At 41.4% G+C, this 9,977-nt stretch overlaps 1 protein-coding gene and 1 long non-coding RNA gene across 8 annotated transcripts in view; one reads left to right on the top strand and one right to left on the bottom strand.

Moving 5' to 3' along the window:
- Positions 1-9,977, top strand: part of Palld (palladin, cytoskeletal associated protein) — a 393,911-nt gene that overhangs the window by 193,353 nt on the left and 190,581 nt on the right. The gene's annotated exons all lie outside the window — the stretch shown is intronic.
- The window catches only part of LOC116069356, a 166,549-nt gene that overhangs the window by 138,243 nt on the left and 18,329 nt on the right, over positions 1-9,977 (bottom strand). The window lies entirely within an intron of this gene.

Genomic DNA, 9,977 nt, shown 5'->3' with positions numbered 1-9,977 from the left:
TTTCTAAAGTTCCAGTAGAAAAAGAAATTAGTGAGGGGCTGGAGAGATGGCTCAGTGGTCAAGAGCACCAGCCGCTCTTCCAGAGGTCCTGAGTTCAAATCCCAGCGGCGACATGGTGGCTCACAACCATCTGTAACGGTGTCTGATGCTCCCTTCTGGTGTGTCTGAAGACAGCAACAGTGTACTCACATACATAAAATAAATCTATTAAAATGTAATAATGAAAAGAAAAGAAAAGCAATTTGTTGTAGGCTAGGCTTTTGCTGACCAAAATACACTGTTAAGACTCCATGGCTCTTTGGTTCGTGACTCAGTCTTTGAGAGCATCTAATCCCATAGAGACTTGATGCCCCAGGGTGGGGGATCCTTGAGAGGGCACCCTCTCAGAGGTGAAAGGGAAGGGGAGGGGGGAGCCAGGAAGGGGAAGCATTTGGGATATACATAAATAACATAATTAATTTTTTTTAAAAACAAGACATTATGCTTGAGTGAGGGCTTTAATGGAATGACAGAGTGAGCCTTCAGGCATTACTGTCTACTGCCTGAAGCCATCAGCTTTTACTATCCCACAAGCTTGAAGAAAGTCACCACGTCCTGGGAGCTCTCTTCATTACCAGGTCATCTGACCTCACCCAAGGGCTCTGGGATCCAAGACTGTGGGGGGATGACTTCTCCTCTGCCTTTGACCTCTTCTATATTTATGGCTCCCTGCGGACCAATAGACTGTGTGTCCAGGTATCTCATAGTACGTACCTCCCCCACCCACCACCCACCCTGGCCGCAAGATTGTTTTCTTTTGTACTTTTCCCATCAGCAAAGACACAGTCCCACTATTTCTTCACAGAGGTTAGAAAAACATGTCATTTCCCTATTTCTGCTGTTTCTGCTTCTGCTGCGGCAGCAAGCGGATCCTGCCAAACGGGCCTTGGGAGCCATGGCCCTGCCCTGACCCTTGCCTGGGAAGGTTCCCAGTTAGCTATAACAGGGCATGGTACTGTTCCCGGCCTCTGAGCCTGTCACATCTGAGTGTCAGGTCATTAAAAGCAGAGTGCTCTTTATTTAGGGCTGGAAGTTGAAAGGTTGATTCTTAACATCCTTTAGGAAGGACTGGAACGGACCTAGTCGTTCTGAGTTACAACTAGAGGATGCCACCCCATTCAGTGTGTGGGTCACCATGTCAAAAGCAGCTGTCACTTTCCACTCCGTGGAAACAGACCACTTTGTGTTCTATTTGTGATGTGTCTTTGTTGTAAACTTGAATAATGCTAGGTCTCTAATGTATGGAGCATCTGTGTGTGGTGTGAGAGACTTAATCCCGAATGCATATAAGAAGTAAAGACCAGGCATGGTGACTCCAACTCGTTGATGGGCAGGACTGAAAAAGATGGATTCTTGAGCTCCACTGCTCAACTAGCCCAAGTGTATGAGATTCAGTGAGGGAGCCTGTTTCAAAAAAGAAGAAAGAAAGAAAGAAAGAAAGAAAGAAAGAAAGAAAGAAAGAAAGAAAGAAAGAAAGAAAGAAAGAGAGAGAGAAAAAGAAAGAAAGAAAGAAAGTAGACAGATAGATAAGGACGCACTGCCCTTGCTGAAGATACTGATGTGGCTCCTACCAATCACATAGCAGCTCATAACTTGTAACTTCTGTTCCAGTAGTTACAACGCCCTCTGCTGGGCTCCACAGGCATCCCACACACCGTGCACTTATAAGCAAGCCAAGCACTGATAAATATAAAATAAAGGCAAATAAATCTTTTAAGCTGGGCAGTAGTGGTGCACGCCTTTAATCCCAGCACTTGGGAGGCAGAGGCAGGAGGATTTCTGAGTTCGAGGCCAGCCTGGTCTACAGGGTGAGTTCCAGGACAGCCAGGGATACACAGAGAAACCCTGTCTCAAAAAAACAAAAAAAAATTAAAAAATAAAAATAAAAAAATAAATTAATTAATAAATATTTTAAAACATAAATAAATAAGTAATCAAATAAGGGTAATCAAGGAAAGATACCCAATGCCAACCTCTATTTTCTACAGACATGCACACACATGCACACACCCATACTAACAAACATACAGATTCATACACAGCATACACACAGACACACACACACTTCTAAAAGGAAATGAAAACAGTCAGGTTATTCTACAGACAAGTAAGTTCTGATGAGAAAGGCTAAAGGAAACAGCTCCCACTGCAGCCCCTGTTCCCTCACGACCTCTCCCATAGACAGTCTTACCACTGCAGCCCCGTTCCCTCATGACCACTCCCATAGACAGTCTTACCACTGCAGCCCCCATTCCCTCACGACCTCTCCCATAGACAGTCTTAGTATGCCAGTTGCAGCTTGTTTTGCTTTAGCAAATAAAAGTTCGATCTTGAGTTACTTAACAGCATTTGTTCTGAATGCCCCAGCCCTGTAGAACTCGAATGCCTCTGGGGTGAACATGGCTGTGCCATGGTGTAGTAGCTGAAGTTGGAGACATGGAAGGCGTTCATGTTCATGTTCAGCTCCGCGGCCTGATGGTGCACACAAGACTTTCCTTACCATGTTTGCTGAATTCCTCATTTTTCTCGTCCCTTTAATTATATCTGAAAGTATTTTAAGACAACAGAATTTCCCCCATCCCAACCATAATAACTGCATCTGCTAAAGCAAATGTACCTTGGCAGAGAAATATTTTGAGAAAAATCTGTCAATGTAAGAAAAAGATGTAGCCGGGAACCATTAAAAGAAGACAAACTTCTCCTGGCCTCTGCGACTCTTGCCACCATCATATTTACCACAACAACTGGAAACATTCCTTTCATTTTCCCAGTGGAACACTAATACATTCCACTTTGGAAACTCTACACTTGTTATACAGTATTAAATAAAACCCATGATCATAGCTTTTTAAACAACAACAACAACAAAAACCCCACAAATGTGACTAGTCACATGACTGCTTATGTGAGTTGGACAGAATATAAACTAAAAAAGTCAAAACAAAAAAGTCTATTTTAAAACATATTTGTATTTAAACAAAGTTGAGCATGCCTAACAAAACCAAGTGTGAGTTTTTTTTTCTAATTTCCAAATGTATCCCTTGTGTTGTGTTGTGTTGTGTTGTATTGTGTTGTGAGAGAGCCTGTTCTGAAACAAACAAAGCTGCTTTTGTAGAAGATCCTGGTTTGCCTGCTACCTATCACACAGTGGCTCGGAACCCTTTGAAACTTCTGCTCCAGTAGTTCCTGCGCCCTCTGCTGGCCTCCACAGGCATCCCACACACATGGTGCACTTACACTTTTAAAGATGTATTTACCTTCATTTTACATGGACCATATACAATGAAGGTAAATACATCTTTAAAAATATAAATAAATGATACATAGATAGATGATAGATAGATACATACATACACAGACAGACAAATAATGTGAAGAGAAATCAAGAAAAGAACCAATGCCAACCTCTATTTTCTACAGATATGCACACATATACACATGCCCATACTAACTAACTCAGAGATGCATCTTTCCATATCAAGAGTATGTGTGTGTGTGTGTGTGTGTGTGTGTGTGTGTTCAAATGACTTACTTTTCTTAAATAGCCTGATTGATTACAGAAAGCAGTCAGGTTATTCTATATCTAACCAGCCCCTGGCATACTCATCTACAGAGAATAAATGTAGGGGCTGGCTTCTCTGATATCTGTATCCTAATCACCGTTAAGTAGAAAGAGAAAAACACACATGACTACAGAACATCTGAGGCAAGAGATAAATTTTATAGGCCTCAGCCAGTGATGTTTTCCAAATGCTAAAACACAAATAGCCTTTGAAATCCAGGACAATATTTAAACAGATTTTATTGCTCTCCATTCCCTTCTTCTGATATGGTTGCTCTTTCCTGGTCTCTCATCTCTGTCTCTTTGTCCTGTACCCTTCCTTCCCCCTCTTTCTCCATCAACTCCCTCATTCTTCTTACCCAGTTTCCTTTTCACTGCCTATATTATTCATTGGTAAGACACTTTAAGGCTCTAAAAATAAAGCTGGAATTCCCTAGGATGTAGATATGGGTCCATTAGGATTATATATTTAGCTAAAGGAGGAGCTAGCTGATTCCTTCCCCCATGCATTTGTGCAACTGGAACAGGTTTTTCTTGTCACTACTGTGCTGTGTCTGTCTAATGTGTTTTGCACTCCCCTCTCTGTCTAGACAGGAGTCAGCTTCATCACAAATCTTTTCAGACTGGTTTGTGAATTAAAAGCGAGTCAGCTTACTTAAGACCAACATTGGTTCGTCATGTTACCTGCCAGGCCACCTTTTTTTTTTCTTTTTTGACATTCTATCTTTACCCTGATTGGATCCTTCAAAGACTAATCTGGGGTAAAAGGATGAAGACTCATTCACAGATGTTAATACTCGGACTGTTACTCAGCTGTCTGGGAACAGCCACAGACTATCTTGAGTCGCTTCTATAGCATTGCCTAATGGTCTAATGGCATGTGAAATGAAAGCCACAAAAAGTCTCTCTCTCTCTCTTTCTCTCTCTCACTCTCTCTCTCTCTCTCTTTCTCTCTCTCTCTCTCTCTCTCTCTCTCTCTCTCTCACACACACACACACACACATACACACACATACACACACATAATGTATCCACTTTCTTTTAAAAGATTTATTTATATATATTGTATATATATATTATATATACATACATATATACATAAAGACGTATGTTGGTGCCTCGTGAATCTAGAAGAGACCGTTAAGATCCCTGGAGATGTAGTTACAGGCTGTTGTGAGCTGCCTCAGTGTTAGATACTGAACCCCAGCCCTCTGCAAGGACAGCATAGCACTCAGGAAGCAGAGGCAGGTGGATCTCTGTTCTCTGTGAGTTCAAGGTCAGCTTCATCTACAGAGTGAGTTCCAAAAGACAGACACTGTCTTGAAAAACAAAAACAAAAACAAACAAATAAAATGAAGCATATTATCTCCTTTTTTTTCAAGATGACTCTACTTAGCCGGGCGGCGGTGGTGCATGCCTTTAATCCTAGCACTTGGGAGGCAGAGGCAGGTGGATTTCTGAGTTCAAGACCAGCCTGATCTACAGAGTGAGTTCCAGGACAGCCAGGGCTACACAGAGAAACCTTGTCTCAAAAAAAACCAAAAAACAAAAAGATGACTCTATTTAACAATGCAATCCTAGATCTTTGTCTGTGTATTGACTGTGTGCTTCAGAATAGAAGGAAACTCCAATAGTTGAATGTCCTAAGGACTGAGCTATGCATGGGAAACTATGTAGATGCCTTCTGTGAAGACAGTCTGCACACAGTTAAGATTATGTCAGGTTAGAATAGTAGCTCTGTAAGACAAAACTAGCCTGTATGCAACCTGTGCCTCCGTTTCCACAGGACAGGATACCCAAGGTATCTCTCTATACTGTCAGGGGTGTGGCAAAGGGTTGTCATTTTTGACATAAACACCTTGACACTAACTACCTGACAGATAGAATGCAACAGCTAGCTAAAATTATTCATATTTTTAAACATTGAGTCAACATCCTTTTTGTTCTATGGGACAACACTTTTTTTTTTTTATGTACAACTGAGAATTTGATAAGTGTGTGACAACCAACCAAGATTTCTGGAAATCTGTCTGGAAATGAGCTTTGCAATATCCAATCTGACTGCAAAGGGTTGTATAGCCCCTAGCTAATGCTCACACCCATTAAAGTGCAATTGTGGTTATTTAAGAACAAAAAGGTAATTTTTCTTTTAATGCCTGTGTGACTTCTTAGCAGTATTTAAACTTTTCTGATGTAAGTTATGAACTTCTATGGGAATAATGACCTAATTCATAGAGCTAGTTGGTAAAAAAAAAAAAATGTTGATATACTTAAGGGAGTGTGTCTCAACCTGCCTTTTTGAAAATAAGAGTTATTGAAATGAAAGAAAAGAAAAGGTAACAGAAACAAGTTGAAGAAATGGCCTACAGAGTATACACATACACACACATACACACACACACACACACATACACACATGCACACACACACAAAGAAGTCAAACAGAACAGGGTAGGAAGGTAGAAAACACAGAGACAGGAAAAGTGACACAAGATATAACAGACTCTAGGAGGAGGGAAGAAAGACAGAGGAGGAAGGCCTTGGCAAAGAAATGATTCAAAAACTTCCCCTGCTGCTGCAGAAATGGCTCATTCCATAAAGCACTTTCTGTGCAAGCCTGAGCCCTTTATTTTGGATTCCCCAGCACCCACACAACTGGGCTTGTCTGTAACCCCAAAGCTAGAAGTGGACCTAGGTAATCCCTTAGGTGTACTAGCCAGCCAGCCAGCTAGCTAATCAGAGATCAGTAGATTCAATGAAAGACCCTGTCTCAGAAAATGAGAGAGCAACAGAAGAATATATTCTATCGAAATACCTCTCACCCCAACATGCACTGCATAAGCAAGAACATGTGCACACACACACACACACACACACACACACACACACACACACACACACAAGTATACAGAAACAGATCCACCAAATTTAAAGCCATTTACTTCTGGATTGAAAATCCACACCAAGTGTACAATATGTGGAATGAATTCAGAGATGTGCACATCCCTGTGGAGTTCAGAAGATCCCTGATAAGGAGACCACTGAATGAACATGTTCCCGGGGAACTCAGTGAGCCTCCGGGGTTCTCAGCAGACACATTAGATGCAAAGAGGTCGTGAAGCAAAAGCCTCAGATGCAAAATTACCTCAAAGTTGGAATTCTACCCAGGTCCCTGTGTGAAGATCTAGTAAAAAAAAAAAAAAAAAAAAAAAAAAAAAAAATTCCCAGACTTGCAAAGCCTCAGAAGTGTTCTGCCACCATCTCCAAAGGAGGATGCTCTCTACCACAACCAGAGAGATGAACCAGAAAGAGCAAGATGCAAATGTGGAGAACTGGAAGCAGGGATCAAAGGGAACCTTGAAGAATATGCCAGCTGTGCACCAGGGAGAAGGCAGCCCCTCCCCACCTCCACATACACACACCAGATTGCAGGGTGTGAGTCAGGAGACAAACCCACTGAGGCTGCCTGCACCCTGGACTTCACTCCCAGCTCCATTCAATCTTTTGCCCTGATGACAGAATTCTCTTCCATGGACTGACACATGATCTCAGGAGACACTCACATTGTCCCCCACAGACATGCCCCATGTTGTCCTAGTCCTGAGACCTGGGATTTGGCCATGTTGAATTTAGGAACATGAAATTTCCTGGTGCTGACTCCATTAACAGTAACTGTTAGGTGTCCAGAGGTTTAAAATATAAAGTGACAAAATTGGATTCACTGTACAATTCTTTAAATAACACATATATAGAAATAGACATATTTAATACCTAGATTTTAAAAGATATGTGCATAGATCATCCAAGGAACCTTTATCTCAAGGGAAGGAGAATTAAACTGGGGGGAACATGAAGCCATTTCTAACATGCTACTATTGCTTTATTTCTTCCAGTTCACAAATACACAGGAGTTTATTTCTTTAACACTCCATACCCTACACATTTTAAATGTCCTCTTCTCTATGTGGATAGAACTGACCATCTTTAATGATCCTTAGAATGTATTGATGCCTGCATTCCATTTAAGCATGCTGGAGTTCCTCTTCATTGAGTTTAGCCAGTCTTATTTTTTTTTAAAAGTTGCGTTTGCCAAACCATAAACAGTTAAAAGGCTGCAAAGGGACAGGTGTATAAACTGGGGTCCCGAGAACCTAGGGGACCAAATGATCTCCCCCTTGCTGCTGCTTCATTGTATGAGTTTCTGCAATTTTGGCTTTTGTCTGTATTTCACCAAGTATTAAATACATACCGGAACTTGAGTGAGATTCAGGACTGCCTTCTGCTGCAACTGAGTAATTTATAGGTTAACGTTCAACAAGTATTTATTACCAATTAAAGTAATGTCTGGCTTAGGAATTTATTAGATGCCCTCAAATCAGAGCCCCAGGAAATCCAATTTTGGAAAACTGGGTTAAAAATGAATCACAATTAAAGTTTTTAATAACCTTAGGCTTCTCCATTTGTATTGGAGACAGTTCTTTGGTACAGAGTAGCAAGCCTCTAACTGCCTTTATTTGACACACACCCCCAGACCTTTTCTGAATTTGGTTCTCACCAGAATTTCTTTTACAGATGTCATAGGGGCCTTTGTTCAAGTAAGTTGCAATCAGATGGAAATTGCACATTACAACCTGGCACACCTCGTTTCCTTGTGGCTTGCCTTATATATAATGATGTCCAAGCCTTGCAAGCCATGATGCTTCTTTCAAGCCTCCAAACATGAATCTGTTGTGTCCAAGGGGGGACACTTTCAAGAGAAGCAAAGAAACCTTGGGTACTTGGAGTTAACATTACAATTACTGCACGTCACAAAATAACATCTCAGTACTTTGTTTAGTTTTGTTTGTCTATGTTTAGTTTTGTTTGCTACGTCCTATCTTTTCCAGATATTTATTCAGTCACAACCATACACATATCTTTTTTTTTATATGAAAATTCATATAAAATAAGTCCTGTTGAATTGGATTGGAATTACAAAGATGGCAAATATTCTTTCTGCTATCTAAATTTGCCCATGCATTTATTCAAAAACAATTCTGACGAGGCTGCCATGTATTAAGTGCTGGGAACATGAGCCATGAACAAAACCAAGGAAACTAATAAAGTGATTACTCAGTAAACTATTTCATTTTAGTTGATAGCAGGTCTCCAATAAAAACTTGCCATCCTCACCTTATGGTTAGGGGAAGCTCAGACCAAGTCTGACCTTTTGAAGAAAGGGAAGTGGATGTTAGGATAGATCTTATGGATAAAAGGAAGGCAGCCTCAGAAACTGCTGCTTAGGGACAGGAGCGGAATGCTCAAAGACAAAAGCTCAAAAGCCCAGGACCACCCTGGCAGAAGCAGGATTTCGTCTGCAACATCCCAACTCTTCATTTTATGTTCAAATAACTCAAGGACCGGGAAACCAAACTTCTTTCTTCTTCCTTAGCTACTTGGCTGAGAAAAAGCAACTGTATGTAAACCCTCACATTTTCTTGAGGAGACATTACTTATAACAGCCCAGGATCTTAGAAGGGATGCGGAAGAAGAAGTATCACCATTCACTAAGAGTCGTCAGGATGCTAGAAGATGGCTCTGGAAGATGGAAGATGAGCACACGCTGCACAAACATGAGGACCTGAGTTTGAATGTGAAGGACCCACATAAAAAGCTGGGTGAGGTCATGCACACACCTATATCTCAAGCACTGTGATGGGCAGAGACAGACGCTGTGTTTCAGTGAACACACTGCCAAGTTAGCTCCAAGAAACTGTCTCAAGGGACAGAGCTGGATGCCTGATGTCCTTTTCTGCACGCTCACATGCACTCACACTCACATACGTACACACTCAATGCTGCTGGATGCCTATAACTTAAAGGCAGCCACCGCCCGAGGATGTTTCCTACAACTTCAAAAAAAGAAAAAAGAAAAACACTGTTTATTCCTTGTGATGCCAGCACGATTGATCCAAGGAATCTGATATCTTATTAGGGAGAACGTTCAGCTATCTCCTTGTGCATTTGAGAACTATTGTTTCTTAGGATATTGGGAACGCTAATTAGACTTTTAAGCATGGAGAAACTCTTGTTTCCAGACTTAAATCTTTCATTACCTCCCTTTGCACCACGCTCCCTACGTGGTTAATGTGGAAAACCAACAGGACAACTGTAGAGGCTTTGTGCTCTAGCAGTGAGCAGCGCACCTGGTGCCAGCCCAGGAGCCTACCTGAAGAAGTTGGACAGCAAGACTAATTAGCCATATTCTTGAGATCAGAACTGAAGGAACGAGAGCTTTGGACCCGTCTATCTAACACCTTTTAGAGAGCAAATATTCTAGGTTTTATTTACTCTCCTCTGCTTACGTCCACATTTAACTCATCCATAACCACATGTA

This window comes from Mastomys coucha, unplaced genomic scaffold (assembly GCF_008632895.1).
Source record: "Mastomys coucha isolate ucsf_1 unplaced genomic scaffold, UCSF_Mcou_1 pScaffold22, whole genome shotgun sequence".
NCBI lineage: Eukaryota > Metazoa > Chordata > Mammalia > Rodentia > Muridae > Mastomys > Mastomys coucha.
This window is presented reverse-complemented; position numbering and strand designations above follow the sequence as displayed.